A 19,302-nucleotide genomic window follows, 5' to 3' on the forward strand; every position below is an offset into this window, starting at 1 on the left:
GTGTATGTAAAATTTTGAAAAAAAGTTTCTATTTGATTAATATTTTTTTAGAATATATTAATTTTATAATAATTTATTTAATTAATAATTTTAAATAATTCTTTTTAAATTACAATAACTGATTTTTTTTAAACATTTTTTTTTTAAATGAATGCAACAAAATGTATAAAAAACACTTGATAATGCAAACGTCCATCCGCCACAATAAAGAAAAAAAATAAAGTGCGTCATTCAAGGCACCGTTATAAATGGAGAAAATAAAATGCAGAACACGTCTCCTTGAAACAATCTTGCCTTTTCGCAATTTAATTTTTTTTTTCTGAAAACAGGACTTGGTTATGACAAGCAGCAAAACGTGCCCTCATTTTCCAATTAAAAAGCCTTCTTTTCCACTGAAGCGAGCGCGGCCAAAAAGAATCCTGGATCCCTCGCTATTGCCATGCACTTCCTGGAAAGACCCCGCCTCTTTTGCATTCCAGCTCCCTGTCAAAACACGGCGCTCTGACTCCAAACCGACTGCCGGGAAAAAGCTTGCTGGCGAGGCCTCAGCGGCCCCAGAAAGAAGAAAAAGAAGAGGAGGCCGCCTCGTTCTCAGGAAGAGACCATGGTTATGTAACACACGCACACGCACCCTCACACACACACACATTCGGCTGTCCATGATCAAATGTACAGAACCAGCACATATAAAGAGCCGGGGGCAAAAATGATGCGTCGACCTATCTTTGTGGTCGACCACCCGTACTTCTGCTGCGTTTTATTTTCATTTCATTTTTACAAACCAGCGAAAGCGATAAAAGAATCACAAACACATCAACCTGTGCGGAAGGGGGAGGGGTCAGAGGTCAAATGCGTGTGGAGTGAGAAATGCCAGGAATCCTAATTGTGTTATTGCTCCTGCGCAAACATTAGTCCGGCCTGTCAAAGCCACTGCGTCTCCGTGTGGGGGTGTGTTTGTGTGTGTGTGTGTGTGTCTCCATGCAAACAATCAAGCGACGCAAACATGTTTTCCACGTCTGGCGTTGTCATCTTGACACTCATCCACCGTCCTCGCGTCACTTTGGCCAAGCTCGCTCCGGTGAACATCTGGAGACCTCCCTCCTCCCTCCTCCTGCAGCTGGACAGCTGTAAGCTCTGTCCGTGTGTGGGTCTTAATGTGTGTGTGTGTGTGTGTGTGCGCGCACTGGAGAAGGAGCTCCGAGGCCGCAACAGCTCAAACGCTTGCCACATAGCCACGTAGCTGCGACGCCGCAGAAGAAGAGGCGGGAGAAAGGGGGGGGGGGGGAAAGATGTGAAGGAGAAAGCGGCGAGGAGGAGGAGGAGGCTGCAAAAGGAGCAGCCAGGTGGAGGAGAAGTGGGGAAGGGGAGGAAAGGAGGTCAGAGGGTGCAGGAGTTAAGGGAAGAAGAGCAGCAAGGATGAGGAGTAGGAAAAGAGGAGGAAGTGTCAGATAGAGAACTGGAAAGGAGAAGGATGAAAAGAAGGAGTGAGGGAGATGAGGAGGAAGACTAGGTGGGGAGATGAGGAGGCCAGAAGAGGCGGAAGGAGAAGAAGGAGGAGCAGAGGATGAGAAGTAGGCTGGAAGGGGAGGAATTGTTGGCTCCAAGAAAAGGGAGGGGCAGTGAAGCTAGAGGAGGACGGGGAGGAGGAGGAGGAGGAGGATGTGCATGGCGAAGGATATGGGGCAGAGAAGGCAGAAGAGGCTGTGAGAAGATGTGGAGGAGTCTTTTAGAGGAGTAGAAGGTGATGAAAGACTAGAAGATGATGAGGAGTAGGCTAAAAAAGAGGAGCCGAGGAGGCGAAAGGAGGTGGCTGTTAAGGGGGCTCGTGGTGTGGAAAATAGGAAGATCGATATGGAGTATGAAAAAAGAGGAGTAATGGAAGAAAGGTGGGTGCTTGGATGAAGGAAGGAGCAGTAGAGCCTGGACAGAGGAGGAGAAGGCAAGCAGGAGAGGAGGATGAGCCCGTGACAGGAGGAGGGGGAGACATAAGGAGGAGGCTGCGTCAGAAGTAGGCAAGAGCAGGTAAGGAGATGAAGAGGGTAGAAGACAGCAAGAGCTGGGCAAAGAAGAGAGTGAAGGAGGGGAGGTGGGGTGAGAGGAGGAGGAGAGAGTGGAAGGGAGGCGATGAGGAGGAGCAAGCACAACGTCGTAAGGTTTAGAGATGAGAGGGAGCTAAGAGAAGAAAAGGAGACGAAGAGGAAAAGTACGACCAGAGAAATCAAGGGACGATAGCTAAATTAGGCCAGGAGAAAAGGAGGAGGAGCAGGGAGGAGAGGAGGAGAATATGGAGAACGCTCGCAAAAGAAAGGAGCAGAAGGCGATTGGAGGAGGCAACAAGAAGGCGTGGAGGAGGTAAGGAAAGAAGAGGAGGAGAGAACAAGGAGAAAAGGAGTCACGTGGAGTATGGCGAGAGGAGAAAGGAGGTAAAGTAGCTGACTGGGGGAGGGAGAGGAGGAGGAGAGGAGAGGAGTAATGTAGGTCAGCAAGTTGGCGGAGGAGGAGTCCAAATCTAAACACAACAAGACAAAGTGACCAAACGACAACATTCATTCAATCACAAGTCGGGTTTCCAGCTGTTACATCAGCCAAGACCAAACACACACACCCCCACGCACACACACACACACACACACACACACGCCCACCCCCACCCCCACACACACACACACCTTCCTGTCATCACAACCACGACTTGCGTCCATATTTGGAAACTTCACGACTGTCATGTAAGTCTACCATCCTTTTTTTTTTGTTTTGTGTGCGACAGGTGTTGTTGTCGCGCGTCCGCCAATGCAGAGGAAGTGGCGACTCTCCCACAAGCGCATGACCCTGACTCACTTCTCTTCGAAATCTTCGACAGTGTTTCCAGATTTTCTTCCTCTTTTGCCCCGATCTCATTTAAATCCGAAACTCCAGAGCACTATTTGGTAAGCGTGCAGGTAATTACGATTCAGAGGGGGGGGGGTCTCTCTCTCTCTCTCTCTCTCTCTCTCCCTCTCTCTCCCTCTCCCTCCCTCTCCCTCTCCCTCCCTCCCTCCCCTCCCTCTCCCTCTCCCCCTTCATAGTTCAAACTAGACATTATTGCTTCAAGAGCACTATTTGGCAAGTGTTCGAGGTCATGATATATGTATCTGTTTAGGCTAGTCAGTACCTTGACAAAAAAAGTAGAGATTATCATGAAGTCCAATTGCTTGCTTGCCGATTGGATTACATCTGCGCCAGGGTAGAAAATAAACAGCAACACTTGCTTTCATCAACAGGGCAGGCAAAGCGAGTGTAAAAGTTTCATCCCTGTGCGAGCATCATCCAACCAGTTAGCATGCTAATGCTACCTATGAACGTGGAAACATCCTCCAACTGCAAATCTTTTTTCCTGTCCAAATTACGACTGGCATTAAATATTCAGTATTGTTTTCAAGGTCCGCTTCGCATGTATGTCATAACAAACACAAGCAATAAATTGATCTATATCATCGAGCTGCCTCACTAAGAGAAGGAGCCAGATGGACTGTCATGGTAAGACAAGCCCCTACAAGGCATGTACCGCCGACAAATTGAAAAAGTGTCTGATCTCAAGAAAACATATCAGGGTCTGGAAAATTCTGGACTGAACGACAGCACAGATTTGCTAATCAAGGTAGCACGGGAACGGGTCCGAAACACAAAATCAATAGAGGCCAGGTGGTGGGCAAAGAAGACCCAGAGATGTTGCAGCCTATCACAGCAGGGTTTAAGATGCCGGCGGGCGAGGCAGACATCGATTGGCATAAGCAGGAACGTGGAGCGCACCGGAACATTAGAACAAAGAGGTCCAGAATCAAAATGGCAGAGGAAAAGCTGAAATATCAGAAATGTGGCGGGTGCGATACGGGTTAGTTAAGGTGGGGGTGGTTTGGTTAAGTGGCTTTGGCGACTTTTCATTGGCATTAAATTGTCCCACATGGGTGAGCGTGCTCCGTTTATACAAATGCAGCCACTTCCTCCACAACACACACACACATACACACACGAAGCAGTGACAAAGGTATGCGTTTGCTCCAACACAACCGCACGTACAGAATATAAATACACACACACACACACGCACAATACAGTGTGTGTGTTTGCTGACACTCCTCCTCGCCGTTCAGCGCTTGAGCACGAGGACTGCACACTCAGCATATTTGCAACATATGATTTGGATTCCGCGTTGCACTTTTGAACGCCAAGCGCTCACAATCAAGCTCACAGCTGAGCGACTCGTGCGCACGGAAAACCGTGAACGCCACGCGCCACAATCACAGGCCGAGAGCCACACACGGACACACACACACACACACACACATGCAGGCCACTATTATGATTATTGTCGTTATTTGGAGACACGCCGGCGCAGCTCAAGGACATCCAACACGAGAGCTGTGTCTAAAATTTTGCATGTTGAAAGTTAAGTTGATGATGTCACCAAGAAAATGGCAACCAAAAAAAAAAATTATATATATATGTATATATAATAAATCACTTTTTTAAAATAAATATGAAAAATTACGAGAAAAAAAATATTTTAAATTTGTAAAATACTAGCCATCTAATAAATGCATATATAAAATAAATGTAAAATAAATTAAAAGAAAAAAAATAACATTGGACGATACAATAATGCAATGATTAATCGACAACTAATCGATGGGCGAATTAATCAATAATCGTTTTGAGGATCTTTCTAAATCTCAAATATTGCAAATTCTCAGAATTTCTGAACAGTAAACATTGTCATCTTCCTGCACTTCTTCTTGAAAACAGAATGATTATGTTTGTTCTTTCTTCAAAATAAGGCAATTTTATTTTGCCAATTTCCTGTTGTGCACCAAACCAGGAACTGAATCATAATTCATTCATGTTTGTGCATTTGCACTGTAAATTTGACATAATGTCCTGTTTTACTTTTTTTTTTTTTAAATCAGAATAATTGATTAATCGACAAAATAATCGACACCTTACTCGATTAAGAGACTATTGCTTCGCTGCAAAATGATTTTTTTTTTTTTAATGCAGGTGACATTGCCGTTATTGTGAGCAGAATTATCTCCCGTAATGGCGGAATTATGCCACAAACCTCTCGTTTTGGTTTCATTCTATTACCTAATGTGTACCTAATGCTGTGTCCAGTTTTCAGCGACAGCAGCAGCGAGCCACTCGGACGGACCAAACAAAAAGTGTGTTTCTGCCTCTGCGCCATAACCTCAGAAAGTCCAAAAACAAACAAAAAAAAAAAAAAACAACATTTCCATGCCTGCTTGAGACGTGCCGTCAGCGCCACATCGGTCTGGCCTCACCGACCTCCCGGCCTGTCATTCAAAACTAACGTCATTGTTCCGCGTGCCTTCCAACGAAACAGATATGCTCCAGTGGAGAGTATACTGTTACTGTACTCGGAAGCCTCGCCTACAGACAGACATGACGGTTAGACTTTTCCGTGCCGTTTATGCAGAGCGAGGCGGAAATGGCGGTGGCTAATGATTTCGCCGCGCCTCCATGACACGGCTCGTAATTAAGATGCCGGGTCGAAAACACACGCGCAGCCTTATGAGCCATGAAAAAGCCTGCGTGTTGGGTTGAAAAAAGGACTAGTCGCAGTTACTTGAGAAACATACAACGGTCTAATAGGGTGAAAGGATTTCATACTAGCATGCTAGCACCTTTCCTATAAAAGGTGTGAAATCGCTGGTGGCGCCACATTAACACAAAAAGACATCAGCACACACATGTATGCACAATATACATATATTTTTCCTGAAGTGGACCAGCAAAAATGTATCCACATTAACACGGAAAAATTTGAACACATACAAACAATAATTTTTCGCAAAAATGTATCCACAAAGAAAAATGTGTCCCGTAGTACAGCGGGATGTCAACGCTGGTGCCACAATAACTAGAAAGACAAGTACATATAATTACACACAATAGGACTTTTTTGGGGGGGAGGGTGTAAACAAGTCAAAAATATTTTTCCAATAGATTCAATGGATGGAATGAAACGAATGATGGATAAACATGGAAAGACAAGATCACAAACACTAATACGTGGAAAGGCCACGTTAACCCAGAAAGACAAGAACACACAAAAATACACACAGTTTTTTTTTCCAAAACCACACTACAATAAACAGACAAGAAAACTCACATACACACAATAGCAGTTTCTCAAACGTGGACCAGCCCAAATGCCATCTTCCAATAAATTGGGGGAATCAAAGATTAGCGCCAGACGACCATAGAAAGACAAAGTCACACATCCAAGCTTTTTTCTTGTGTAGCTGCGAAACTGGCCACACAAGGGCAAAAATGTCCTTTGAATAAAATCTGTCGCAGATAGTGCCACACTTACATAGGAAGACAAGAAACGCGCACACACACACAGTTGGAAAAGACAAAATGTCCCCACAAGGACAAATGTCCCTAAAAAAAAAATAGTGGGTCCCAATACAGCATTGTAAGACAAGCACAAACGCATACACACACACACACACACACACTCACAGGCTTTAAACAACACAAGTAAATCATGAATGGTTCTTTACATGCCTCAGTCTATGACTAACCCCTCCTACTGCAGCTTGTGTTTATGAATGAGAGTATGTTGGCGTGTGTGTGTCTGTGTGTGTGTTTGTGTGCGTGTGTATATGGAAAACCGTGTTAACGCCAAAGAGTTGAAATGAATAAGCGGCAACATTTTTCAGGGACAGCTTTGATGTCCAATATGTCCAAAACACACAAACACACACATGCACTTGCCTAGTTCCTCCAAAAACTCTTTCCTCCCCTCCCCACAGTCGGGGGGGTCACGAGGTCACATTCCTCCTCCCCAATCAACCTCAGGATTTCACGCACTCATTCAGGGACGTAGGTGTGTATTTCCGCCAGATTCCGCAGGGGTGTGTGTGCGTGGGTGGGGGTATGTGTGTGGGGGTGTGTGTGATGTTTTTTGAGGGAGGTTCCGGTGGGATTGCGAAGATGGCAGCCAGGCATCCATTTTTAAATCTTACTCTATTTTCACGCTTCAAATTGGACTTTTGCGGAACAAAAACTGACACGACAAAATGGGGAGGATATTTGATTGACAGCTGTCATAGTTGAGAGGCGAAGACGCACCGAGCAGAAGATGGATGCTGCAGGTGGAGATAAAAATACAGCAAAAAATAAATAAATAAATTTAAAATAAATAAAACATTTTAATTGTTTCAAAAGTTATAAAAAAAAAGCTCTAAACTTATTAATACATACACATTAATTGCTAGCCTAAGAACGCAAGTGTTATTTCAAATTACCTCTATGTCAATTAAAAATAAATAAAAAAGATAAATATTGTTTGTGTATATTTTTAGTCATACAGGTCCAACGTTTAATCAAGTCAATATATGATTAAATAGCTTAGTAGCATAATTGCTGAAGTCGTGATTTTTTTTAAGTCACATCAATTTAAAAAAAAAAAAAACTTTTTATGCGTTCGTTTTGGAGTCATCCACAATATGCTAACACGCTCACATTAAAGCGAGGCAACTTGAATCTTCTTCATCAACTTGTCTTGAAAATGTTCAAAGTGTTTCTCAAAGTGCGCTACGCCGACCGCAGGTGACACACAGGCTCCCTCTAGTGGTACGCCAAAGAATCGTTGCCCAAATAATTCACCTTTAAGAGCGGTTTGTTATTTAAACATTTAGTTAGCGACAATGTTCATTTAACCTTTACGTGCCATACATTTTAATTACGTATTTAAATAGATTAATTTTCTTACTTTAACGACATTTACGCAAATTTTCTGTAATTATGTCCTTCTGAGCTTCCCATCCGAATCTAAACTTTTAAAATTCATTCCCTACCAGCCCAGGTAAAATGAATGCACTTTTTGGCGTCTATACCCGTCAATGGCAGTGAATGAGTTCATCGTCAAAAAAAAATTGTTGTAAAAAATTTAATTAACACTCGCGCACGTGAGGAAACACTTCCCGTCGTGTTTCCTCAGAAAGAAAATGAACCAATGAGATTTAAGACAAGTAGGTCCAAATCTGGTAGTGGAACTCAAAGAGGACTTGTTGAAGGCCGAAAAGAGGCTCAAGGAGAAGACTTGCAAAAATGACAGGTATGTGGAGATGGGAGGGGTGGGGGGTGAACAAGGACAAGGGCGGGGGGAGGGAAGGAGGGGGGGGGGGGTCACTCCAGTGTGCATGCCTGAGAGGGGGGGAGGCTGGAGGTTGGCTGTTGGAACAAGGGAAAGCAATAAAACATGTGGCTTTGCATTCAATAACACCGACTTCCTCCGCACGCACGCACGCACGCACACGTTGCATAAACATTCATCCCGCCGTCTAATCTGGAAAAATAAGCGGTTAGCGAGCGGGGGAAGATGGCGGCTGGCTGCAGACGCTACAGAGACCAAGTTTCGAAAAAAAAAAAAAAATGTCTGGAGCAACTTTTCAGAGGTTAGGTGGGTGCATTCTGAATATAGCGGTTTCGTTTCATGGGATCATACCGGTTCAAAAAATGAAAAAAAAAAAATCAATATACTGCAACTGTGATTATGATATGGTTTATATATTTATTTAATTTCGCCTCATGGTTTATAATTACCAGGGTAGGATGGCTGTTTTTTTTTTTTTTATTTTCAGGCCGATACCGATTCGGCTTTTGGGCAGAATACAATTCCGATAACCGATTAATCGGCCGACTAATTAACTAAAATATATAATGGATAAAATAACTTGTTTTTTGGTGCCATAATGCTTACAACAATGAAGATATGAATAACATAAAGAACGTTTCACTGTTATACAATATTTTGTAAATTTAGTGTTTAACTTTACAACAGGGAGAAAAATTGGTAAAAAAATATGACAAATCATTTGTCCACATTTTGGGGGGGAATGTTGTAATTAATGTTTAAAAAAAAACTAATAAAAAAAATAATAGTAATTGGCTGATTAATTCGATCAATTACGGCAAATTAAAAAAAAAAAAAAAAGAGAAGAAAAAAAGAAAAAAAAAACTTACAAAGGTAAATTAAATAGGTATAAATACACACATGAACTGTACATAATGTATCAACATATATTTTTAATCAACAAACATATCGCTATATAAATCTATATCTAAATATCTCAATCTAAATATAAATCTATATTTTTATTATTCATCTCACTATCCATGCAAATCCCCGCCTGGGGATGAACAAGAAATTATTCAGAATCAGCCAAAGAGATCCTTAATCCCCAATGTGTGCCATGCATCAAACGGAACCATTTCATTGGCCCCCCTCACACAGCTGCAAGGACCAAATCATTTATTTCTTCCGAAATGCATTTCTCAAGTATTGTTAGCTTAGCAACTTGTTCTTGTTTGTCCCGCAACTATTGATAAATTGACATTTGAAAAGCTCAACTCATCAAAAAGTTCAACTTTGGCAACAGTTAAGATGGACTTTGTGTAGCGTGAATCAGTTATACAACCCCTTGAAAAGATTTTTTTTTTTTGTCGACTTTTTGTATCTGCTGTTCGAATGTTGTGGGGGGGGGACATGACCCTTTTTATGACGCATTTTTCCTCACATTCTATTCATGTCATCTGCTAACAATAATTACGCCCCCCCCCCTTCCACCCCCACCCAATTATTTAATTTCTAAAAAGTCTTTGGGGAGGTTTTATCCTCCACTCTCAGTCGTCGAGTGCAAATAAACGCATTCATAAGCGCTTTCATGTTCAAATATGAAAGGCAGCTTTTTTTTTTTTTTTATCTCCTCTTGAACCTGGTGGTCAACAATGCAGGAAATGATCCTTGTTTTTTTTTTTTTGTTTTTTTGGTGTGAGGGGGGTGGGGGTTATCGGGGTGCTCGGGGAATGTGCGAGGAGTTTGTGTGAGGGAAGGCGGGGTGGTATCATGGAAGCGAAAAGAAAGAAGGGAGGAGGAGGGCAAACATTGCAGCTCGGTGCCAAGCAAACATGAGATGCTGGGATACTTCAACACAGCACAAGAGGATGCTGGGAAATGGAAAGTGAAAGCGGCGGCGAGGTTATCAACAACACACACACACACACACACACGCACACCCCCCACACACTACACACTCCTTGTTCTCACACAGCCAGCTCGCAACAATGTTGAATCAAGTTTTCCCACAATGACACCTGCAGGTTTGCAATACTTCAGAGGTTTGCGACAAGTCTTTGTGTCTGAAAAAATAAAGTTCCGCATACAAAACAAGACAAAACTATCCACCAAAAAAAATAAACGGTGCATAATTTTTTTTCATGTCATGTGCAAGTCCAGCTGATACAAATAAAATCTTTTATTTTATTTTTTTTATAAAAAGCAGTCATTTTAAACTAAATTTGTATTGTTCCTCCCCAAAAATGTTTTTTAAACAAAATTGCAAGAATTTTTATTGTATTTATTAAATAATTGAGTAGCAATCTCATGAGCACACCAGAAGAATAAAATAGCTTTGTTCCGCGAATAAAGTCGAATCGCAAATTAAAGCGTTGCAAAGGATAAAACTGAACCGTGCCTCGAATAAAGTTGTATTTTGGTGCAAAATTGGAATTAAAATTGATAATGTCGTAATCTCATGTAAAAATAACATTGCAATTGAATCGGACGATTTTAGCACTTTTAAAATCGGCAAACGTCAGACAATTTTTTTTCGGATTATTTATTTTTATATATATATATATATATATATATATATATATATATATATATATATATATATATATATATATATATTTTTTTTTTTTTTTTTTTTTTTTAACACATCAACATGGTACAAAATAAAACCAAAAAAATTACATTCAAACATGATTACCCGCCTTCAAAATAATTAAGAAAAAAAAACATAGAAATATTAAAACACAAATTTAACAGTCAAATATTTTGCCTGCAATTCAATGACATGGTTAACAATGGTTAAAAAAAAAAAATCATTATATATTTTTGAAAATTAAATCTGCCAATAAATCGGTTATCGGGATAAAAAAAAAAATCAAAACATCGATCAGACTAGTAGCAAGAATAAAAGGTAAAACGAATAAAACATAAAGCTTAATTTTACAAGATCAAATTGTATTTTTACACGAATCAAGTTGTCTTTTTGGATACAAAATTTTAAATAAGATCACAATCGGAGTACTCCGAGACAAAGCATGCATCGAATCGTTCACCTTTAAAATATATCGAGACACGCATCGAATCACCAGACAAGGAAATGCCACATTTACAGTCACTTACGGACAAATTTATTCAAATTGTAAAAGGAAAAACCAAATCGAATCGTAGTCATTGCACTTAAAAATAAAACACTTCTTGAATTACAGCGGATCATGTTCAGAAGAAAATAACAAGATAAATATTTTGTTAAAAAAAAACAAAATATATAATAATATTATTAAAATGTGTGGATAATCATTTAATCGTGAAAGTCACTAATCATTGTGAGAAAATTTTGATTGGATGACAGTCTGACTATTTTTGTTATTTCTTTGGAAGTTGATGGGGAATTAAAAAAAAATTCAAAGCTTGTTGTGGCTCACATTAAAAAAAAAAAAAAAAAAAGCTTGCACAAGTTCAATCACAGACAAACAGTTGCATGAGACACGATAATGCTGGGTGGGAAAAAAAATTAAAAAATAAAATAAAAGCAGCCTAAAGGAAGTAGATCGGTTCTGCTCTCGTTGCTTTTACGCCAACACACACACGGACACACACGAATGCTTTGTCTTGCCCGTGTAACCTGAGCGCTGCTACATCTTCCCTTCCTGACAACACAAAGCAACGCTGCGCTTCGGGCCACATGCTCGGAACCTCGGCGGCATCGCGACCCCTCCCTGACCCCGTTTTTACCTGCACAACACCTGGCCAACGATAAATAGTCACGCTTGCTTCGAATTGCTATTTCGATTTTCACTTTGGGGTTTGACAACATTTTCTTGGTCGACAATGACGGATAATTAACTTTCAGTGACGTCCTGTTTTGTGTTCTTGTGACATTATGTTACGGTTTCCCAAAATAAATTGTTAACTAAAAAAAAAAAAAAAAAAAACTACTTTATGGTCATTAAAAGAATGAAAATGAAAAAAAAAAAAGTACAGCTGCGCCGATTAATCGACAGCTAATCGCTAATCAAATTAATGGCGCATCGGCCTAGTTGGACGTAAAACTGTCCAAATTCTTGGGAACGCAACAACTCAACACTAAATTATTCACCATTTTTGTAGTCCGCCAGGAAAGCAGACATTCTCTTTTGTGTTGAATCAAATGAAAACTTTTGCAAACATCTGAACAAGAAGTGAAATCGTTTGCGTGAGTAAACCATCATCAAGTTAATAGATGACGTGAATTCAGTTTTTCTTCATCAGATGTCCCTTCACGGGGTTCAAATAATCTTCTGATTTTATTCTTGTGAGATTACAAATTGAAAAAAAAAAATTCCAAGCATTCTAGCGACGATTTTTCTAAAAATCAACTGACAAGTTTAAGAAACAAGACAAACCAAACTATTTTCTACCCGACGACTCCCTGGACTGGTCGCCAGTCAGTCGCAGGGCACGGACAAACCAGTACAATTCCACATGTGAAAAGCAACTAGCCCATGAAAGAAAAAAAAATATTCTGGATTATTTCAACACGATTATTAAAAACGATTATTCACCGATTTCAAAACTTTGTCATTAAACATCTTAAGTAGATTTCTTAACAATTAACACAAAAAAGGCCTTTTGTGGCCCCCCAAAAAAAACTCATGACTCTTATTTAAGTTTAGCTCATTTGAAAAAAAACAAAACAAAAAAAACCCAAAAAGTGTCGCGTTTCTATTTCTGTGCGACGACGCATGTCCAAAGGTTTCTGAGGGCACGGCGACCCCGGCGTCTTCTATCAGCCCCCGATGTTGTGTTTTTATTCGGAATCAAGGTTGGCATTCATGCGCGGCTCAATAGACGCCAGTTAGCGGCCGCGAGCAGCCTCGGCGCTTAAACAAACACGCGGCGCGCAGACTTTTCCAGACCTCCCCACGAAGGCCGCATAACATATACGTTGTGCGAGCGTGTGGAGCACAGTCGGGTTATGTTATAGAGCGCGTTTGTGTCGAGGTTCTCCGGAGGGGGGGGGGGGTATCCGAGCGTGCACACGGGAGCGCAAAGTGCACAAGTTCAATGTTTCATTGTGCAAAAATAAAGAGGACGTTAACGCCACCGTCTTTGAATCATTTTCGGCTCCTCGAGCCTCCCACCTCGAGTCGTGTTGCGTTTTCTCACCTTTAGCGAGCTAACGCGGAACACAACAACAAAAATGTTCAATTCAAATTGCTCACAAATCCATGATGTCAAATCTGAGCTTTTATTACAATATGTTGCAGGCAGAGATAAATGACTGTTTTGAGTAAAAAAAAAAAAAAAAAAAATGTTGATGGACCGGAGAAGTGTAATTGGCTAATGTCGCGCGGCTAATCGTGATGATAAAATGCTATTTGTTAGCATAGCATTAGAAAAGCGGAAGGGAAGGTAATTATGTCTTCTTTGCTCTTCATCGTGTGAAACGCGACACATTTAAGTTTTTGCTTTTCACGTAAAAAGGTAAAAAGGAGAAAGTCACAAAATTTGGAAGAGAGACAAAATGGTAAAAAAAAAAAAAAAAAACCTTCACAGGAGGAAAATGATGTCTACTTTCTTCCTCATTTTCTGAAACATGACAAGAGTTGTTGGTTTTTGGATAAAAAGAATAAAGTTAAAAAAAAAATTTAAAATCAGACCAAACAACAGAACGCTTTCGTTAGCATAACCTTAAAAAAAGCGTAGCGGCAGCTAACCACTGGGCATAATTATGTCTTCCTTCCTTCTTTATCACCTGGAACAGGACGTGTGTGTTGTCGGTTTTCAGATTAAAAAAGAAGAAAGCCAAATCATTTTGACAAATGACAAACTGATATCGTTAGCATTTAGCATAGCCTGAGAAAAACACAAGTCGAAAACAACAATGCGTCAACATTTTCTAGACTCCGCTCTTCATCATCTCATAAATTGTCGCTTTTCAGATAAAGACCAAAATGTGAACCAACAAAAAAATGCTTTCTGCTAGCATAGCCTCAAAAAAGTGGAACACCAGACAACCACAATACAGAGCCGCTAGCTTTAATATTTTGGATGTTTCCCTCCTCCAAAACACCTGATACATATCCGCAAGTTCAGCAGAAGCCTGATAACGATATCGGACGATTAAATCGGCCGGCTATTAATCGGTCGGGGAGAGGGTGCCACGAAGACGGAGAGTGCTGTCATTTGATTGGCCAAAGGGAAATCCATGCAATCGGAACAATTAATTAAATACATAAATAATAAATACATTAATAAATAATAAATAAAATACAACAATAAAATAAAATAAAAAAGCAAACATTTCCATCTTTACTTGCTTATTTGAACGTATGTTAAGCTTCCGACTCACTCAACAGACAAAACCCGCAACGGTTACGGAACTCAGGTCGTCGACTTATATAAAGTGTTATTCAACCCGCTGACCTACGCACACGGAAGAAAAGGGCCAAAGAAATCCGACTCCGCCGTGAACAACAGCTTCTGTGCTCTAACCAGAAACAACAACAACAAAAAAGGGGGACTATTATTATTTAAACGCCGCATACATCCTGCAGCTGTACGCATTCCCAGCGTCGCCACAAACCAGAACGAGAGCACGGAAAAAAAAATCTCGCTCATTAAGTTTCAGCGAGCTGAAGATCCAAGCATTCCTGCCTCGGCATCTGCGGGACGGTTCGGGCCGCTTTGTTTACATTCTGATGGCGCGCAAACGCAAAAGGCCGCCGAGGCTTCAAATGAAGAAAACACGGGGGGCGGACGGACGGACGGACGGATTCATTTCCCATCACAGGAGCAACCGGCGCGAAAAGCAGGCAGGAAGTCAAATGTAATAACCGCAGGCTCAAGTTTACTGCGGTGACATTAATTACACTTAAGTGGCCACAACATCGAGTACACGTGTGGCAGAGGTGCGTCGAAATGTCACGGTCGAGGCCGGCGGCATCACTGCTGTTTCTAATATTTTGACAGTCGGCTTTCGAATTTTTCAAATCGGGTATCACCTAAAAAAAAATTATAATAATTATAATTAAATAAATAAATTCTTAGGTCTACAAATACCATGACTGACATTAAATTAAGGCCTGTATTACTGCTGTAGCATGACAAGGCGCTTAAAAACAAAACCTCAAAAGATTGCAGGTAATTGGAAGCCAAAATTACTTAAAAAAAAAAAAAAAAAGATTCATCTGTTGCACTTTGAACAAATTGTAACTAGGTTAATATTTAAAAATAGTCACTTGTAAAATATAAATTGTATTGCATTGCAAAGTTGAATACAACTGAATTGCACTTAAATATAGCAAACTCGATTAAAAAAAAAAAACAGCTTGCGGAATATGATTTTTTTTTTCTCCACATACCACTAGAGGGCGCTTGCTCAGCACTTTAAAAAAAAAAATCACTAAATATGTAATACAATAATAATAATAATGGAATTAATTTATAATACACTTTACATTTGGGGAATAAATCTCAAAGTGCAGAGATCGCAAATTAAAAAAAAAATACAATCGAACAACGGATAAGAGACAGGGGAAGGGGGGTGGGTTTAATCAATAAAACCGTAAATCGAGAAAATCGGCTAAATATTGCAATAAATCGGCGGCAGAAATATTAAAAAGGTCTCGATAAAAGCGGTCTCACAACCGTCAATGAGCCAAAGCGCATATTTAACATCCTAAAATGTCACGACAAACCGAACAAAAACGATACGTCCAATCTCGGAATATTTGCAACTCGCTGTCTGAATGGCGACAGATATGCACAAGTTTCCCGTAGCTTCTGTGAAAGAGGCAACTAATTGTTCCGCAGGTCGCGATACATTGCTGGCATTGGGGCAGACCAACAAAAGATTCATTTGGAGCGACGTAACGAGAAAGATCGGACAAATTCAATGGAATTGGGACAAGTTTCCGCGACACGCCGACGAGCTCTCGAGGCATGCTAACGCGCTACGCTGTAATATTGCATACCGAAGCCACAATTTTAAAAAAATAAAATAAAATAATGTTCTTTGACTCAAAAAGGTGATCGACAGGTCGAATGTATCAGTTTAAAGTCGCAAAGCGTGTCAACATTTTGCGAAAAGACAACAAAACGCCACATGCTACGTTCCGTTTAGCTAGCCCTCATTGGACAACAGGACGTTTAAGAAGAAAGCAGACATCACCGTAATCCAAATTTTCACAACACACACACGCACACACACACACGCACTACCTGTAAATGACGTGCGCTCCACGGCAACGGTCAAAAGCGATGTCACTCGAACGCAACATGACAGCTTGAGTAGCTGACTCGTTTCAAATGATGTCACATAGAATTCAAGCTACAAGGTCCTTGATGGTTCGCTCTGAGGTTTGGACGACAGAGCAACGAAAGGAAAGGTAAGGTAAGGTAAGGAAAGTCCCGAATCGTCGAAAATTATGTCAGTGGATTTGTGTTAATTTTTCCGTCATTCGGATTTCGATCTAACGATATAGCTACAGAGAGACGATAAGATCTTAAAAGTTAGATCAGCGCCTTCGGTGGCCGCTACAAGGAAATAAAGTGCGCACGATGACTGACGATGACTGACGACTCAAATGCGCAAATGGGAAACGCGTCTGGGGTTGAGGGACAGCTAAAATGAAAATCTAGTCGCCTGGAAGACGATTTGTCAGCCGAGAGACTGGTCGACAACAAATTTGGGCGCTTCGTCCTCGACAAATCGACGTCAACAAGTAATTTAATCACACTTTTGACGTTATTTAGTTAAATTACAGGGGTGGGCAAACTGCGGCCCGGGGGCCACATGCGGCCCGTTAAACGTTTTAATCCGGCCCGCCAAACTTGAAAAAAAATGAAATGAATAAGCCTGGTTAATGTTTAATTTCCTAAATAAAGTGGTTTCTCAAAGTTGTCGTCGTTTTGTTTTTTTGAAAATTTTCATATAACAACCAGATTAAATAAAACTAAATCAGAATCGGACATCAAACCCAGCAGTGTGAACCCGAAACCATCAAAAGTTTTGGAAAAACTCAGTTGAAAAGCGTTAGCATAGCCTGTTAGCTATAGCCACTTTAGCTATGCGACGCTACGCAGTCTCATAATTATTTTCTCTGCCAAAAACACTCGCAGTTCTTAGCTCAGAACATCCCAGCTCTCTTTTCAGTTGCTTGTTAGCATTCTTAGCGATGCGTCCGCAACTACAGTTAGCATAAGCTGTTAGCCGCGTTTTGGCTTTTTATCCCGCTTCTCCTCTCAGATAAAACACGTGTACTTTAGAAGTAAACATGGCATGAGAGCGTTCACTTCTAATTTGCATGTTGTGGCCTGTGGGCTCTTTAAAACGTCCGGCTATTGACGTTAGCTATTTGCGTAATGGCGCTTATTTTAAACACTCTGCAACAAACGGCGATGATGCTAGCGTGGTAAACAGGAGTTTTGTTCCTGTCATCTATTGCAGAGTCGCGCGTTGTTGCGTCGCATACGTAAACGGCGTGTGGTAAATGAGCGCCAGGTGCGGTTGCCATAACTACCGGCGACAGGCAGAGGTGAGGCGTTTTGTGCATGGGTGGTCCCCAAATATTAGGAATTCTGAATAACGTGAACATTCAAAGTCAGCTTTGTTACAATTGAGGAAACATCATCCAAAGGAATGAAAAACTTGCACATTGTCAGTGTCAAAAAACTAACATTTATTTTATCGTTATTGTTACTATTATTATTATGAGGAGTGTTCCAATCAGGGTTTAGCTACTCATTTTTCAAATTTAGAGATGCTCACTAATTATTATTTTAATATATCGATTATTCTCTCAATATTTTTTGTTGTTGACTCATTCAATCCCATTGACGGATTTATACGTCGAAAAAGTCCATTCATTTTACCTATGCTGGCAGTGACTGAGATAATTGATGATTTAGATTGAAAAAAAATTGAATAAATTCTATCCACTCAGGTAACGACCGTCATGGCTCACCAGTTTTCTGGGTTTGGTTAAATGACATTTGCAAGCTGAGCCGTGATCGGCCGATACCCGAGCCCTTAACCATTGTGATGTCACTTTCATTCGACGGCAGGTAGCAAAATGGCCGCCACCTGAGATAGATAAAAACAGGTGGATTTTGCCACTTCATTTATCTCCCACAAGTGCCTTATTCATCAGAATACGCCGTTCACACTCGCGGGGGGCCGTATACAACATATTATTGAAAAGACATTTTTAACTTGACTTTCCCTTTAATGACGCAATATTCTCTGATTGAAAACAATCACACAGGGAGAAAAATGATCACCTTGTTACGTCATCACTCCTGCCCTGTCTCCTATTTGATGCCTAAGCAAAGAAAAAGAGCCAAAAAAAAAAAAAAAGTGGCCGCATCAGCCTTGCAACCAAAGGAATGTCATCTGACGTCATGTATTTGGGATCAGATTTCTCCTTCTCTTTCTCCACTGACAAAATTGTGCGTGTGCGTGTCATTTCTTTTCTCCAACGTGCCCCCTGGATCCAGAGTCCACTATTAAGCAAGAGGAGCTGAGCGGAGGGGGGGGTGGTCTGGTCTGGTCTGGTCTGGGGTGGGGGTGGTCCATCGATAGATAAGACAGATTCCAAACTTTGCTGGAATGCGATCAAATCACACAGAGATGTATATTTTTGCATCGTATTCCACTTTTTGGGGGGTGTTTGTCAAGCCTGGAAATAAGGGATGAAAAATGAGAAAAAGGTGGCTTGATAGATTGATAGATGTGTTGGTGCACAAACAGACACGTAGTCGTTTCTGAGAGGTGGAGGCAAAAAAAAAAGCGAGAGAGAGAAAGAGAGGGAGGCTGGCTGGAAGGAATGCTAGGATCTGCTGGAGTGGAGACTTTTTTTTTCCTCCCCTAAACGCCTCATTGTGCAGGGGGAAGAAAAAGTAGAAAATATCCCAAAAGCAACAAACAAGTCTGCATAATATTACAATAATTTGTAAGTGATGAATAAAGAGGGATTGTGGCACTGATTTGTGAGCGATAAAATTTTTACGTCAAGTTGCGGGACATGCCAAGTTTGATTGTGCTTAAAAAAAAAAAAGTCATTTACAGCAAAAACAAGCTAGTTGGTCTCGTCAGCATCTTCGACGCGAATTGTTGACCTTTGAAAGCAAAGCAAAGCAATCCAGAGATTTAGCAGTGGAGGCAGAAGTTTGCTGTCCTC

At 40.9% G+C, this 19,302-nt stretch overlaps 1 protein-coding gene across 1 annotated transcript in view; it reads right to left on the bottom strand.

Moving 5' to 3' along the window:
• fndc3ba (fibronectin type III domain containing 3Ba) overlaps positions 1–19,302 on the bottom strand; it is an 84,289-nt gene that overhangs the window by 64,517 nt on the left and 470 nt on the right. The window lies entirely within an intron of this gene.

This window comes from Idiotropiscis lumnitzeri, chromosome 1, assembly GCF_059441095.1.
Source record: "Idiotropiscis lumnitzeri isolate Australia: NSW breed Sydney's pygmy pipehorse chromosome 1, RoL_Ilum_1.0, whole genome shotgun sequence".
Lineage (NCBI taxonomy): Eukaryota > Metazoa > Chordata > Actinopteri > Syngnathiformes > Syngnathidae > Idiotropiscis > Idiotropiscis lumnitzeri.